This window comes from Trichechus manatus, unplaced genomic scaffold (genome assembly GCF_000243295.1).
Source record: "Trichechus manatus latirostris isolate Lorelei unplaced genomic scaffold, TriManLat1.0 scaffold00002, whole genome shotgun sequence".
Classification (NCBI taxonomy): domain Eukaryota; kingdom Metazoa; phylum Chordata; class Mammalia; order Sirenia; family Trichechidae; genus Trichechus; species Trichechus manatus.
The window spans coordinates 35993531-36008222 of NW_004443938.1; the positions used below are offsets into that span (position 1 = coordinate 35993531).

Here is a 14692-nt window from a genome sequence, read left to right on the forward strand (position 1 = left end):
TCGTTCTTTGGTGCATAGGGTCGCTATGAGTCGGAACAGACCTGACGGCATCTAACAACAGGAACAGGAGATACATGTTTTCCTTTGGCATATAAACAATAACTATACTAAAATTAAGTAAGTGATTCATAGATTATCTTGATAACCGGGAAGGGAGGAGATGAGCACCAACACATGCTAGGGGTCTATAACCGAGAGAAGTATTACTGAGAACAGAATAATACTGTAATAATACTGAGTAATACGGACAGTACCATTGCTTTGTGATTAAGAGAGAAGCTTCAGGGGCCAAACTGCCTGGGCTCAAATTCCAGCTCCACCACTTCTTGCTCTGTAACCTTAGATAAGGCAGGCGACTTCTCTGTTCCTCAGTTTCCTAACCTGAGAGATGAGACTGATAATAGTACCAACCCCACAGGGACTGTTGTGTGAATCATATAAGTTAAGTGTCTGTAAGAATCACTCTGTAAATGTTGGTAATTATGATAACTATGTGCTAGGCATTATGCTAAGTGCTATACATACATTAAGGAGCCCTGGTGATGCAACAGTTAAGTTCTCAGCTGCTAACCAAAAGGTTGGTGATTTGAACCCACCGAGAGACTCCATGGGAGAAAGACCTGGTGATCTGCTCCCATAAATATTACAGCCTAGAAAACCCTATAGGGCAGTTCTACTCTGGCACATGGGGTCGTCATGAGTTGAAAATCAACTCAACGGCACTTAACAACACATACATTATTTTTCTTAATCTTAAAAAAAAATGTGTAAGGGCTAGATTATTCTCTCCATTTTAAGGCTGAGAAAGCTAACATTCATAGAATCTAATGAAATGTCTTGCTAATACAGAGCTAATAATAAGCTCAGATTTTGATGCAATTTGCCTGACTCCAAAGTCTATATTATTTTGTTATATCTTACCGATTCTCAAACAGACTTCAAAACAGACTTTTGGGGTCTGTTTGAGAAAAATAAAGAAAAAGAACACCAAAAAAACCAAACCTGTTGCCGTAGAGTCCATTGCAACTCATAGTGACCCTATAGGACAGAGCAGAACTGCCCCATAGGGTTTCCAAGGAGTGGCTAGTGGACTCAAACTGCTAACCTTTTTAGCAGCTGAGCTCTTAACCACTGCACCACCAGGACTCCAGAAAAAAAGAGAAGGAGGAAATAAACACTCAAAATTCTACCTTCATTGATAAAACAGCACTCTTGACATTTTGACATATTGCCATGTTGTCATACATGTATTTCTAAAAACAAATACCTCATTACATAGTATCTATCATTTATTAACCACACAACCTCCTTTTAGGTATAAAGAGGTAACTTGGCCACATTTATACAGCCGTGCTGTGCAAAGATGTAACTGATGATGAGTCTGTATGGCACTGTCCTGAAATTCAGAGAAATAAAGGACTCGGGTGAACTTTGATTGACTATTGACACTTCTCTGTGGTTTTAGACAAAATTTGGCCCCTGAAGGAGACAGCCCTAGCACAATGTACCCACTGGCCCGCATTCTGCACTGGCTCCAGATTTCCATCCTCTGTCCTGGCCTCTCATTGTAAACCCAATGGCACACAGCAAAGGAGGACTAGGCCAGGCCCCCAACCTCCCTGGGTATTGTACCCACACACCATTCGGCAGAAGGGCTGCTCAGCTGAGTCATAGAGGAAAGAGGACAGTCGTTAGAACCAAGCAGAGCCAGGGACAGAGTCCAGCTCTGCCATTTTCGAGCTACACTTGTGTCTTGTGTGAGTCGGTTTTCTCTTAAAAAATTGAGACTAATTTATAACTTGCAGGGTGGTTGTGAGAATCAGAAAAAAATGTGTATGAAATGTCTGACATAGTGCTGGTCACAGAGAGAATGTCCCATAAGTAGCCATCAAAAATAACAATAATTTGTAATAATCATTTAAAACACGTTTGAGGGCTTACTAACTGCCTGTGCTCCCTGCTCTCGCTTGCTGTTCAGATGACGGTGGGGATCTGTTTGTCTCTTGAAGAACCATGCTACCTCCAACTTTAAGGGCAAAGTCACCTCACGCACAGCAAGCACCCATCTATCAGGGGAGACTTGCTTGTTGCTATGATGCTCAACAAGTTTCAGCACAGCTTCCAGACTAAAATGGAAGAAAGGCCTGGTGATCTACTTCCAAAAAGCAGTCAATAAAAACCCTACAGATCACAATGGTCCAATCTGCAACCAATCATAGGGGTGATGTAGGACTGGGCCGGGTTTTGTTCCATTGTACATGGGGTTGCCATGGGTTGGGAGCTGACTCAGTGGCAGCTAACAACAACAGAGATGGTTAAAATGACTAATGAAGTATTTAAAGTATTAAAAAGTAGCTAATAAAATAACGATATGTAGGCCAAAGAGCAAGTTTAGAAAATTAAATACAGAAGGGCTTGTACACAGAAATCAGCAAGCTACCCAAGGACTCAGGGATTATTACTCTATCTTCATACGGTTGAGTCAAGCACAATAAAAGGTAAGAAAAATTCCAATGCTAAACAACAAAACATTGCTGATATTCTTAGTGACCCCATAGGAAGGAGTAGAAATGCCCATGGGGTTTCCATGGCTGTAAATTTTTATGAAAGCAAACGGCCACATCTTTCTCATGTGGAGCAGCTGGTGGGTTCATACTGGCGACCTTTCAGTTAGCAGCCAAGTACTTAACCACTGCGCCACCAAGCATAATTGCCATAAGCTTTTGGGCATGAGAGATGCTTACTTGGAGAAAGGAGATTGGAAGAGAGTAGGAAGGTTGAGGGTCCCAACATAATTTTCCCATATGCACAGGAACACCTGTAAGTCCAACTTACGGATGATGTCAGTAAAATGCAGAAGTTGTGTTGTTTCATATGCAATTTTCCCCAAACTTTAATGGTTTGAATACAGTCAAGTACAAACTTTCTCACAATTAATGTCTCATCAATATTTGAAATATTTGCAAGTCTTAAGAACGGAGCTGAAAATCCAACAGAAGTGACTTCTTTTAGTGCAAGGCTACTTTAGTATCTTCAAGTTTCTGCACTTTCCACTACATTAAACTATATGGGTAAACTGACAACACAGATGAAGAAGCTGTGAAGAGTATCCTTGTGTGTTAACATGTTTTTTCACTGACGAAAAAATCTACATCTTGGATCAGATTATTAATTTTGATGAGATATCTCAAAAGGGAAGCACCAGCCCTGAGTTTAAGGCTACAAAATATCAGCTGATTGTGACAAAGTGTGATTGATGGGCATTTAACTGCACTAGTACTCTTTTAGGATTGCTATTGCTTTTGCTAAGGCTCTGGTTACAAATTCTATGGGTTTTGAGAGGTCTGCCCCCAATCCAATTTTTCCCATGAGTCCTGTTATTTTAGGTATGTGTCTTGCAATTTTGCAGAACATGAGGTTTTTCAGGAACAAATGAGGTGTTCCTGAAAATGGAAATATGTTCTATTTGGGCAGAAATACCTGTATTTTTTTTGCTAAAGTTACAATGCTGGAATCTGCTCTTTCCTTCTTGTCCCTTGACTAAAGTCCTTTCTCTACTGTATAATCTTCTGGATAGCCTAATACTTGGAAAAGATTCAACGGATATATTTTCACCCTCTTTCCCATAGTTCTCTAGCAGAAATTCTGTCATTACAGCCCAGGAAAATGAGCAGAACAATAGCTATCATGAAAAAGAGAAGAGGAATATAATGTCAGAGAGAATACCAATAAAATTAGAGGGCAGAGCAGGCAGGGAGCCGGCCCCTTTTGCCCAGTAGGATTATGGAAAGAAGAAGGAGAAGCAGATAGTGAACACGTTTATTTCAAGCTTCCCTCTTTAAACAGAAGTCCCAGAAAAAGGAGGAATGTTAAGCAGGTTGAAGCAAGAACTGTAAAAGCAGAAGGTCTGCAAGTGACCCATGGGCACCAGTGGGTTAGGAGCTGTAATGTAATGGTGTCAGAAGCCATCTAAATTCAAGAGGGTGAGAGAGAATCACCATCATCATCAGCACAAAACTGATTCCTATGAGGTCGAGGTCAGACATACCTCCACTCTCCAACCTTTTACCAATTATGACACCAGCCATCCCTTCCACGGAACTCTCTACTTCTCTGCTGGGTTCGACTATTCATTGTAATGGCCACACAGAACTCACAGATCATACTCATGATTATAGGGTTTATTAGGGAAGTAACAGGTTACAATTCAGGATCAGGATCAACTTGGAAATTACAGGAATAACTCAGGAGACAGGATATAGTCCGTCAGTCAAGACAGCTTCCAAACAAGACAGCTTTCACCTCCTTCAGAGCCATGCCCGAAGATGGGCCCTTTGCCCAGGCCTACTGCCTCCCAGGCTTTCACTTGGGCCTGGGCTTTGTCCTGCTCAGGCCATTGTTACAACTCTTTCACTCTGCCAGTAAGTGCCTGGAGGCACCCTACTCTGCCAGCAAGCCTCCTGCCTGAAGGTGCTCCATTCTCTCGCTCTGTGGGTCAGTGAGCCCACTGCAGCTGGCTTGCTCTGTGGTTTTGCATTCGTCTCCTGGTTCTCACTGTCTCGTACCATCTCCAGTGTTATAGCTCTCTCTGCCTCCTGGGTCTAGGAGGCTCTCAGTGCAGGGACCCTTCCCAAAGGATGAGCTCTACTCCCAGATCTTCTTCTTGATTGTAGTGAGGTCCCCCTCAACCTCTTTGGGGATTGGTCCTGTTAAGCCTACCAGGATGGCAAAACTAACCAATCCCCTAGGTAGGCCATAGCCACCTAGTTTACATAGTAATTGACCAATCCTTGCAGGGGTTTTACACTTACATGCATAGTAGACTAACCAATCCCTTTGCAAGATTATGGCCTAGTGAATCATCTTAGCTGAACTGCAAACCCAGGGCCAGAAAGGCTGTATATAGAGAAACTCATTGCCCTGCAGGAGCAGAAAGCTAAGGATGAAGGAAGTGGTTGAAACTCAGCAAGGATCTGAAGTGCCATCTAACAACAACATCTAGGAAGGACCACTGGGCCCTCAGTAAGTTGGGAGAGAACAGTCTCTAAGTTCACCAGTTTTCAGTCACAAATACAGTGGGGCAAGCAGAAGCCAAGGAACAAGGACTACTACCAAGGAGATCAGAAGAGTTGCAGATCAGTGCAGACACCCTTGCATCAGCCAAGGCCTTGAAGTTAACAGAGGTCCTTCAAATAAAGGATCTCAATGAAGAAATTATTTCCAGAGGCATGGATAGAGTTGAGGAAGCAAACAAGGCATTGTGAGGCACCCAGAGACTAGCAACTTCAGGAAGCTCTTCCTACCCATAGGGCTAAAGGGACCAGGGAAGAAAAAACTAGAGCCTCCTGAGAGCTAGGATTGTGCCAATCTATAATCATGGAGGCACAGAGCTACTGCCAGAAACACGGTGCCAAAGCAGGGAGGGCTCAGGGAAGAAATGCCCCACCTCTTTCACCTTCCAAACAGTGATGCACTGCTGGTCCTCTGATTAACCAAACTCAGTAGAAGCCAACCAACAAGGAAGCGTGGGAGGTAGAGTCTGTAGGAGTCTGCCTCCTGAAATACAGAGTAAGGTAGTAAAGGCAGAGAATGAGGTATATGTGGGGAGGGGAGCAGTATAAGCAGAGAAGAACCAGACAGCTCCTTCCATTCCAACGTAAGACCACGCTAGCCCTTCTTCCTTAAACACACAGATGCCATGTTGAGGAGAAGCAATGGGAGGTTTGGAAATATTGAATACTTACCTAAATAGAATGGATCACTTAAAGGATGTGCTTATATGATTGAAACAGACTGAGTTCACCTACTAGACTAAACCATAGTATGTTTTTCTCTCTACCCATGAGGCCATTGTAATGAAAATTAGCTCAGTTATTAAAAAGTAAAGAAGCTACATTTTCATTACACTATTTACTGGTGTGAGGAAATCTGTGAGCCCTCTCCGCTTTGTGCCCTCTCTACTTCCAAAAGTCAATAGAGGTGACGTAGATGAAACGTGACAGAAATGTCTGATAGAAACAGAAAGAAAAGAATACCTCAGACCCCTGATGTGAGCAAGTAAATCCTGGACAATAAATTTGGTTCTAAGTTATTTGATATCTAAAATGGTAATGAAATGCATTGAGTGATATAGCCTTGATTATTTAAAAACAAAAATATAAATTTATTTAAAGGAAATATTTTCTGAAACTCAATATAAATGATAACTGATCACAAGGATTCTTCTGTGAAGTACATGTAATGATATCTGGAAAAATCTTTGATCACATTTTCTGAGAAAATGAAATGATGTTTAAGCATGATATAAATTCTGTGACTTCGCATCTCCTAACCCTCTGCTTCTGTCTTCTCCAAAATGTTTTACACTACATCCTCACCTCACACCACACACCACCACTATATTTTTATGCAAATAACACATGCCTACTGCATTTATTTGCCAGCCTGGCCCTCCCCGCTGTGAGATATCTTTGTTAGTGTCCTATGCTAATTTTTTTACAGCAACATGTGGAAGAGGATTGGCATGGTGGCACTTGTGAGGGTGCCTCGTGGGGTGGGGGGAGGAAGGAGGAGCACATGACCAGCAAACAAACACAAAAGGCGCGTGTTATTTGCATAAAATATGGTAATCAGTTTCCTGATGTCTTCTGGACAAAACAATTATTTTTAGCAATGACTCTCCAAGCCTTTCCAAGAGGACTTGGATCAACTTGTCAGGATGTCCCCCTCATGCACAGCCCCAGCCTCTATTCTCATGGGACTTCTCCCTGGATATCCCACACATTCAAATGTAGTTTTGTGTTTCTTTGTCCAATTCTTCCTTTCCTAGATTTAATTATTCCAAATGCAAAATTCTTCCACAAAGGTGATGTCAAACATTTTCCAACCTGCCATCATAATCTTTAACTGAACTCTTCATCAAAACTATTTTGCAATGTCTGTATTTTTTTCTTTATGTATTGTTCTTACATTTATTTTTATCTGTCAAGTCTCCATGTCATTATAATTCAAAATATCTGAGATAGAGGCTGTGTCTAATTTTCATCATATATTTCTAAGATCATGGAAGCTGTTCATTCAGAAAGTGACGAAAAACTTTATTAAAATGCAGAAGAATGCAATACTAATTAATCTACTTGAGGGATAGTGTATGCTTTCTTATTATATTAAAAAAATTTTTTTGAAACTCAAAGAAAAATATCTGTACTCCAGTGAATGATTTGCTCAAGGCTTGCTTTCCTTTCTTCTTTCCTTTCTTCCTTCCTTCCCTCCTTCGCTGTATTTCTTTTCTTCCTCTTTTCTCAAGTCTTAGTTAAGTGTTAAATAATGTGATAGCAACACTCTCCCACTCCTCCGACACACACACACTCAAGCCAACAGCTTTCCTGGTAAAGTCATTTTAAACCAGTGGGATTGGGAACTTAAGTGACCCTTTAGTGAGAAATGAAATTATTTGGAGACTGTACGCTTAATCGTTTTTGATTTGACAGGAAAACTTCTAAGGGTGACTCCTGTCCCGTTTCTGGCCACTTGCTACTTTTCCTGTGTAGTTGCATGTTAAACATGATGACTTGCTGTATAGAAGCCATGTGTTGTCATAATGTAACATCATTAAACAAAGTGTTTAGAGCAGTTTTAGCTGAGCCAGAACATGAACAACAAAACCCGCCAATTACAGTGTCATTTTGTGTAGTTGTTAAGGTTTCAAATGTCTCGAACTTTTTCTGATAGGCCATATTGAGCATGTCACAGTGAACATCTGAGATAACGATTTGCTGGGCAATGTGCAATTCTCACTCCTTTTTTTAACATCGGAGAAGAAAGAGTTCTTTATAATAATTTGGCTCAAATGTCTACACACATTGCTCCAGCGTCTGTAGCAGCATGTGTTTCTGGGATTGTTCTGGAAGAGAAAATGCAGAAACAGCAGGGAGCAGAAGATAAACAGGCAATCCGCGACTCATTAAAACAAGCATTGGTAGCCAACATTGTGGAGTGTGTGAAGACCCCAGATCCAAGTCGCCTATAAACTTTTTTTACCAGCTGGACTTAGCATCTGTCAGAGTTTGGAAGGAGAGATAATCTGGTACAAATGATGTCAGTGTGTCGCATTTATTAACCTGCCACCTTACATAACTCTGCGGATTGGGAACTCAGGAAAACATTTGAGCAATGACACAGCTTATTGTTGGAATGTTACAACTTCACTAATAAAGATGTGAGTTTCTATTTAGGAAAAAAAATACAAAAACCATAGAGCAACTGGAAAATGATAATGAAGCAAAGTTAAAAAGCATCACAGTCTTGAGAAATGTTCGTGCCAGAAGCATAATTGAAATTCAGTTTGGATTTTGATTGTTTTCAATTCTTTACATCAATTAGGCAGGAAAAGTATTTTGTTTTTTAATAGTTGTCACATTAGCTTTTGTTAACAGCTCTGGTCTACACAAATGCCAAAGTGGGAGCATTAGCACGTTCTCTCCCAACCACTCACTGCTCTAAATGAGTGACTCGCTTCTGTTGTGAAATCCCTGACAATTGCTAGAAGGGCATTTTCTGTTTTTTGAGCGTTTTTGTAGTAGAACTGAAGGGAAGGCAAAGGGGCTATTGCACAAAAACTGTGTCCAGTTTTGTCTTAAACAGCGTTGCCTTGCCTCACAGTTCATTAAAAACAAAGAACGTGACCCCCAGAAATAAAACCCACACGGGTAACCAGCCCACTTTTCATCCCATGCTTTGATTTACTTCCTTTCACCTCAAAGTTTGCTTGAGATTCTTTGGGTGACAGGGGGAGAAGACCACAAAGCAATTTTCTCTTTTTTACCCAGATCTCACGTACCAGTAATTTCAAATGAATGGGGATGTTTACTCACTGGTACAAAATTTGCACATATTAGCTTATACAATATGAATAAGCTGGTTTCCTAGAACAAAATATAGCCCTGCCATTTCAAAAATGAAAATTGCAGAGACTTTGGAAAAGAATCAGCTGAAGGAATGCTTCACGTCTCGCAATGGTTAGCCTATTATTTGTAGTTTTGAAACTTTATTGGTCCCCAATCTAATCTTTTCTGAGTATAAAAACATTAACATATGGTTTACCACAGCACAGGGACGGAAAGTCCATATCCCAAATGCACATTGTATGCAGGGTGACATTCACACTAAATATCATCCCTCAGGGTCTGTACTCCATTTTACCTGGGATTGGAGAGCCATGAAATCCCTGGAAAAGTTGTTCATGAGTCTGAACCAAATGGTGCACAGTGTACTGAGATACTAACAGTGTATGCTTCTGCCAAAGGTTGTGGTTCAAATGTCTCTCTAAGTAACATTAAAAATCTGCTGCTTCATGCCTATGAATTTCAATATTTATAGCATTCAATAAAACGGTCCACTGTCAGAGAGAGATGTGCCACTGTGCACTCTCTGAGCAGATGGGCAGCAATATGGCACATTTACATGGACCAGCTGTGGTACGCAGAAATGGATGCTGGTCAGAGGTAGGGTACAGGCCCCACATCTGGAATTCTAACGCACTGGCCTTGGTACCCATTGTAAACTTTCCTTCCACAGGACAAGCTCTGATTTAGAGCTGCTCACTAGTGTGCCTTAAACTGCATCAAGAGTCCTCATTAACACAAGAGACTAGAGGGAGGCTGGAGCCTGGAACTCCTCTGTTGGGCATCTGTTAGAGTCTGTGGATGGCACTCTGTAGTCGGTTATAGAGGAACCCAGGGGAAGATTCTCTCGTGCATGATGCAGTGTTCTATATTTAACTGGATTTATACAAAAAAAGAGGTTTTATTATAAACAGGGCTACTCTATCCACATTCCCTTTCTAAACAGGTCAGAAAACACCCCCCAGAGAAAGGTTAATGCCTAGGATATTTTAAAATTTGGTAGAAAATGTCTACTTTTTTTTTAAAGTCTCAAATGGAGCATTGTCTTACTTTAGCTAGAATGGGCTTAATTCAAATGCACAGTTAGAAGTTTCTAGAATATATAAAGTTCTTAGATCAGCTCCCTTCATTGTAGTATCACTGTTCAGATAATCAAAAGAGTATGATTTTATGTAACTTGAATTATTTCACTGACTTGATAGAAAGGCAAGCTGCTTTAGACATATTTTAAATACGAACAAGAAATAGTTTGTTACATACAAATACTCTTAAGGAATAATGTACTAGTTTCGCTTTTAATGTAAATTTTCCTTTAGAGAAAATTCTGCTCTCATTGTTTAATTTTGTAAACTAATCTCACCCACTTTTTCCAATTATTGACTTTAAAATTTATTTGGTCTTCAAACACTCCATCTCTTAAAAAGTCTTGCATACGTATCCTCCTACTACTGATGACTTATTTTCTACTGTTGTTGTTAGCTCCATCAAGTCAATTCCAACTCATGGCAACCCCACATGTGCAGAATAGAACTGGTCCATAGGGTTTTCAAGGCTGTGACCTTTCAGAGGCAAATCACTAGCCTGTCTTTTGAGGCACCTCTGTGTGTTTTCCAACCATCAGCCTTTCAGCTAGTAGCTGAGCACTTCACCATTTGAGTCATCCAGAGACTCTTGTATTTTCTACTACCATCTCTCAATATCTATTCCTACCTCCCCTCTCCCCAATAGAAACACAGATATTTTAAGTAATTGAGCCAATACCACTGATTAACAATTTGTTATTGTTGTTAGGAGCCATCGAGTCAGGTTCTGACTCATAGTGACCCCATAGGACAGAGTAGAACTGCCCCATGGCGTTCTTCCAAGGAGCAGCTGGTGGATTTGAACTGCCAACCTTTTGGTTAACAGCTGAGCTCTTAACCACTATGCTATTTTAGGGCCTTGCCATTCAATAATCCTCTATTTTAAAATGTAAAAATAAAATTGTATTTATGCTATTTGGCCTCAATCTTTAAACAGGACTTTTTGGTCAGAGCTGTCAAAGAAGTTGTAAGGGATAACTGATTGCCGCCTAATGAAAAGCTAAATGGTTAAAAATACTCTGATCGATTGATTGAATGGTAACCTGGGTTAGTAATTAATGCATGACTGAATGCCCAACCAAGACATGGTAGCGAAAGCAATAATTGTTTACACAAGATGGTCTCCACTATAAATGCACCCATCTGACATGCGCCCTAAAGACTTCTCCTGACTATAAAAAAAGAAGGTGAAGTAGATGGGGAGGGAATTAACCATACTAGCCTCTTAGAATTATAGTGATAAGAGGTATAGAATTGTTAGAAGATAAAGAGCGTTTAGGGAATGAACAGTGCAGCAAAATTGCAATCAAGTAAAATACGTGTGACCACAGCAGTCTCAAAAACTACTTACTATGAAAGATATTTTTAATTTTGCTTTTATTTTTAACCACAGTTAAATTTTTCATTGGCAATTCAAAGCCCCAAAGATATCATGTACTTACTTCCGCAGAAAATGTCCAGATTTAGGTAATTCCAGGCCCTCCTTTTAACTGTAAGGTTCGTGAGTATATTGTGACTTAAACAGGTGATGTCTCTGAAAGAAGGCACCTGACTAGAAGAAATATTGAAAACAAAGTGAATGTGAAGCAAAGTACATCTTACTTGATATGAACATTCTCAAGTGGCTATCTCCATCCATGGGAGATTGTTGTCTCCTCTCAGTTGTGACAGATGCAAGCTTTGCCAACACAAATAATCCCATCTCTGGGTGTCCATCAGGCAAGCAGCGTTCCAGCAGTGTTGTCTGGCTCAACTTGTGCTTGTCACGGATTGCTGAATGCACAACTTTTCCCATCTTGTAGAGGGACTTCCGCTCCACCTCTCCTGACAAGAGACAAATCCATTTACGTATCCTGCTTCAAGTTTTAAAACGTAGAAAGATCATTTTTCCTCCCATGTTAAAAAAATTATTCTATTTAAAACAATACTTCAATTACAATTAAATGGCTGTAAAGGACGGCTCAGTTTCATAAATCTGCATCAAAGCAATATTAAAACGTCTATTAGAACGTACTTATTCTTAACATAAAATTTATGAGTAGGTGTGAATGTATATCCGTGAATGAGTTTTTTGTAAGAAAGTGTATATAAGAGAGCTACCAAAAAGAGATATATTTTGCTTAATAATTTTGTGATTTTTTTTTTTAGTGTGGTGAGCAATGAAAATGAAGAACACCTTTACTGGTGTTCCGTATTATTTATTTTCAAATTCCTCAAGTCCTGAAGATGAAAAGGGAACGACATATATTGAAAGGAGAAAAACTAGAATAAACGAGTGATATTGGATTGGGATTGTAGTTATCAGTGTGAACTCATGGTTTTCAAAATAGGTAGAAAGAGATAAAGATAAATATAGATGTGAAGTGTGTGTATACACATATTTATACATTCACATGTTCCCTAGCTCTATCTTCTGAGAGGGCCTAGCAGCTGCAATAGCCCAGTAGCAATAAGCACACCCAACACCCTGAGCTCAGCTTCAAATACCATTCTCCTCTAAAAGAAACCAGGGCTCCTTGGAGAGATGGCAGATTCCAGGACTGGGGCAAGGAAAGTACCCGATGAGTCTGGAACATCTTGTGGTAGAAAGCAGAAAGGGCCCAAAGAATGATGGCGACATGTGAAAAGTACACATGAGCCAGCTTGATGGGACTCCCACAGGCCAAATTTGGGACAATTTGAGCATTAAATAAATAATTATAGTAATAGATTTAAACTCATTGAATAAAATAGAAAATCATAAATCCATACAGATACAAATAAATGCGTTGGAAGTTCGATGCGGTACAAGTATTTACAGAGTTTCAAAGCATCGCTGCACAAAATACTTCTCAGTTACAAAAGGAAAAGATTAGCTTTGCAGTTAAGAAGTCAGGCAGACATCATTCTAATCCAGTGACCAAAGTGAACCTCACTAATAATGGGACAAATTGAAATCATGTGCCTCGATAGGAAGAACCCAGGGTTACTTCTGTGATATTCTTGCCAAACATATATAATCTGAATCTAAACATGAGGAAGCATCAAGCCAGCCCAAAGTGAGTGACATTCTATAAAATAAATGGTTTATTGGTACCACGAAATGTTAAACATAAAATTATTATGCCACCAGCAATTCTACTCCTAGGCATATACCCAAAGGAATTGAAAACAGGTACTCAGACAAATACTTGCTCATGAACTTTCCTAGCAGCACTATTTACAATAACTAAAGGTGGATACAACCCAAAGGTCTATCCGCAGATGAATGGGTAAACAAATTATAATACACGCATGCACAATAATCTATTAGTCAGCCATAAAAAGGAATGAAGTACTTATACAGGCTACAATGGTGGATGAACCTTGAAAACATTATACATTAAGTGAAAGAAGCCAGACACAGAAAATCACATATTGTATGATTCTGTTTATATGAAATATCTAGAATAGGCAAATACATACAGGCAGAAAGCAGATTAGTGGTTGCCAGAAAATTGGAGGGGGGGGCGGTGTTGGGGAATAGGGAATGACTGCTTAATGGTATGGAGCTTTCTTTTGGGGCAATGAAAATATTTTGGAACTAGATAGATGATTGCACAATGTGAATTGTGAATGTACTAAATGTCACAGAACTATACATTTTAAAAAGGTTCATTTATGGTATGGGACTTAGGCCTGAATAAAAAAATTTTTAATTAATAGAATAAAATAAATGGCTGTCATCTTTAAAAGTGTCAAGGTCATGAAAGTCAAGGAAATACTGAAGAAAGGCATCAGTCTAAAGGAGACTAAAAAGACATGATAACGTGTGACTCTGAACAGGTTCCATTTACAAAGACATTTTTTGAGGCAATGGGTGAAATGTGATGGTATCTGAGGATTAGATGGATATAATGGATCTATGTTCTCCATCAGATTTTGATGATTATGCTGCTGTTATGTAGGAGAATGTACTCGTTTATAGAAATTTGCACTACAGTGTTTAGGGTCTCTAGGAGTCGGAATTGACTCAACGGCAAATGACAACATTTAGGGGTTCAGGGAAAGAAAAGATTTTCGTCCTCTATTTCCAACTTTTCTGTACGTTGTAGTTGTTTCAAAATTCAGAGAGCCTGGATTGATTTGAAGGGGCATATGCATTTTTTAAAAGTTCTCCCGGGTATTCCTAATACTCAACCAGGGTTAACATGCAATGGTCTAGACTCTAGACTAATCCTCTTATTTTACAAAACAGTGAACAGAATTCAGTTGCCAGACCAAAGTGTGCAGCTGGCAGAACTGTCTCCAGAACTCAGGTCTTCAGATTCCTACTTGGTTCATTCATTCATTTTATTGATATTCTATTCAGGGCACTGTGCTGGGTATTTTGTATGAAACAAAGATGAATATAGTAAAACATGTGTGCTTGTAACAGTAATAATACCCTCCCTTGTATAAGATTTTATTGTTTTGACAGTGTTTTAACATTTCTTTGGGTTCTCAAAGCAACCCACTTGTGTTTTATTACCTCTGTTTTACAGACAAGGAAGCCAAGGTTACAGTGAGAGATAATCCTGCTGTCAGCCCAGCACTCAGGGCTACTGACATCTAGACCAGGGTTGTTCTGCCACACCCAATAGTTAAACAGAAGTCAGCAAATGTTAAACGTCAAATGAGTAATAAAGAGAACAAGCATTCCGGGAGCTCACAGGAACTTGAGGTCACTCCAGGTGCAGATTAGAGAAA

The 14692-nt window shown here is 39.8% G+C and overlaps 1 long non-coding RNA gene across 3 annotated transcripts in view; it reads right to left on the reverse strand.

The window, feature by feature from the left end:
- LOC111820229 (uncharacterized) overlaps nt 1-11963 on the reverse strand; it is a 29953-nt gene extending 17990 nt beyond the window's left edge. For all 3 annotated transcript variants that reach the window (XR_002823775.1, XR_002823776.1, XR_002823774.1), the window contains exon 1: nt 11588-11963. This is a non-coding gene — a long non-coding RNA (uncharacterized LOC111820229). The remainder of the gene's footprint in view (nt 1-11587) is intronic.
- Nucleotides 11964-14692: the final 2729 nt, after the last annotated feature.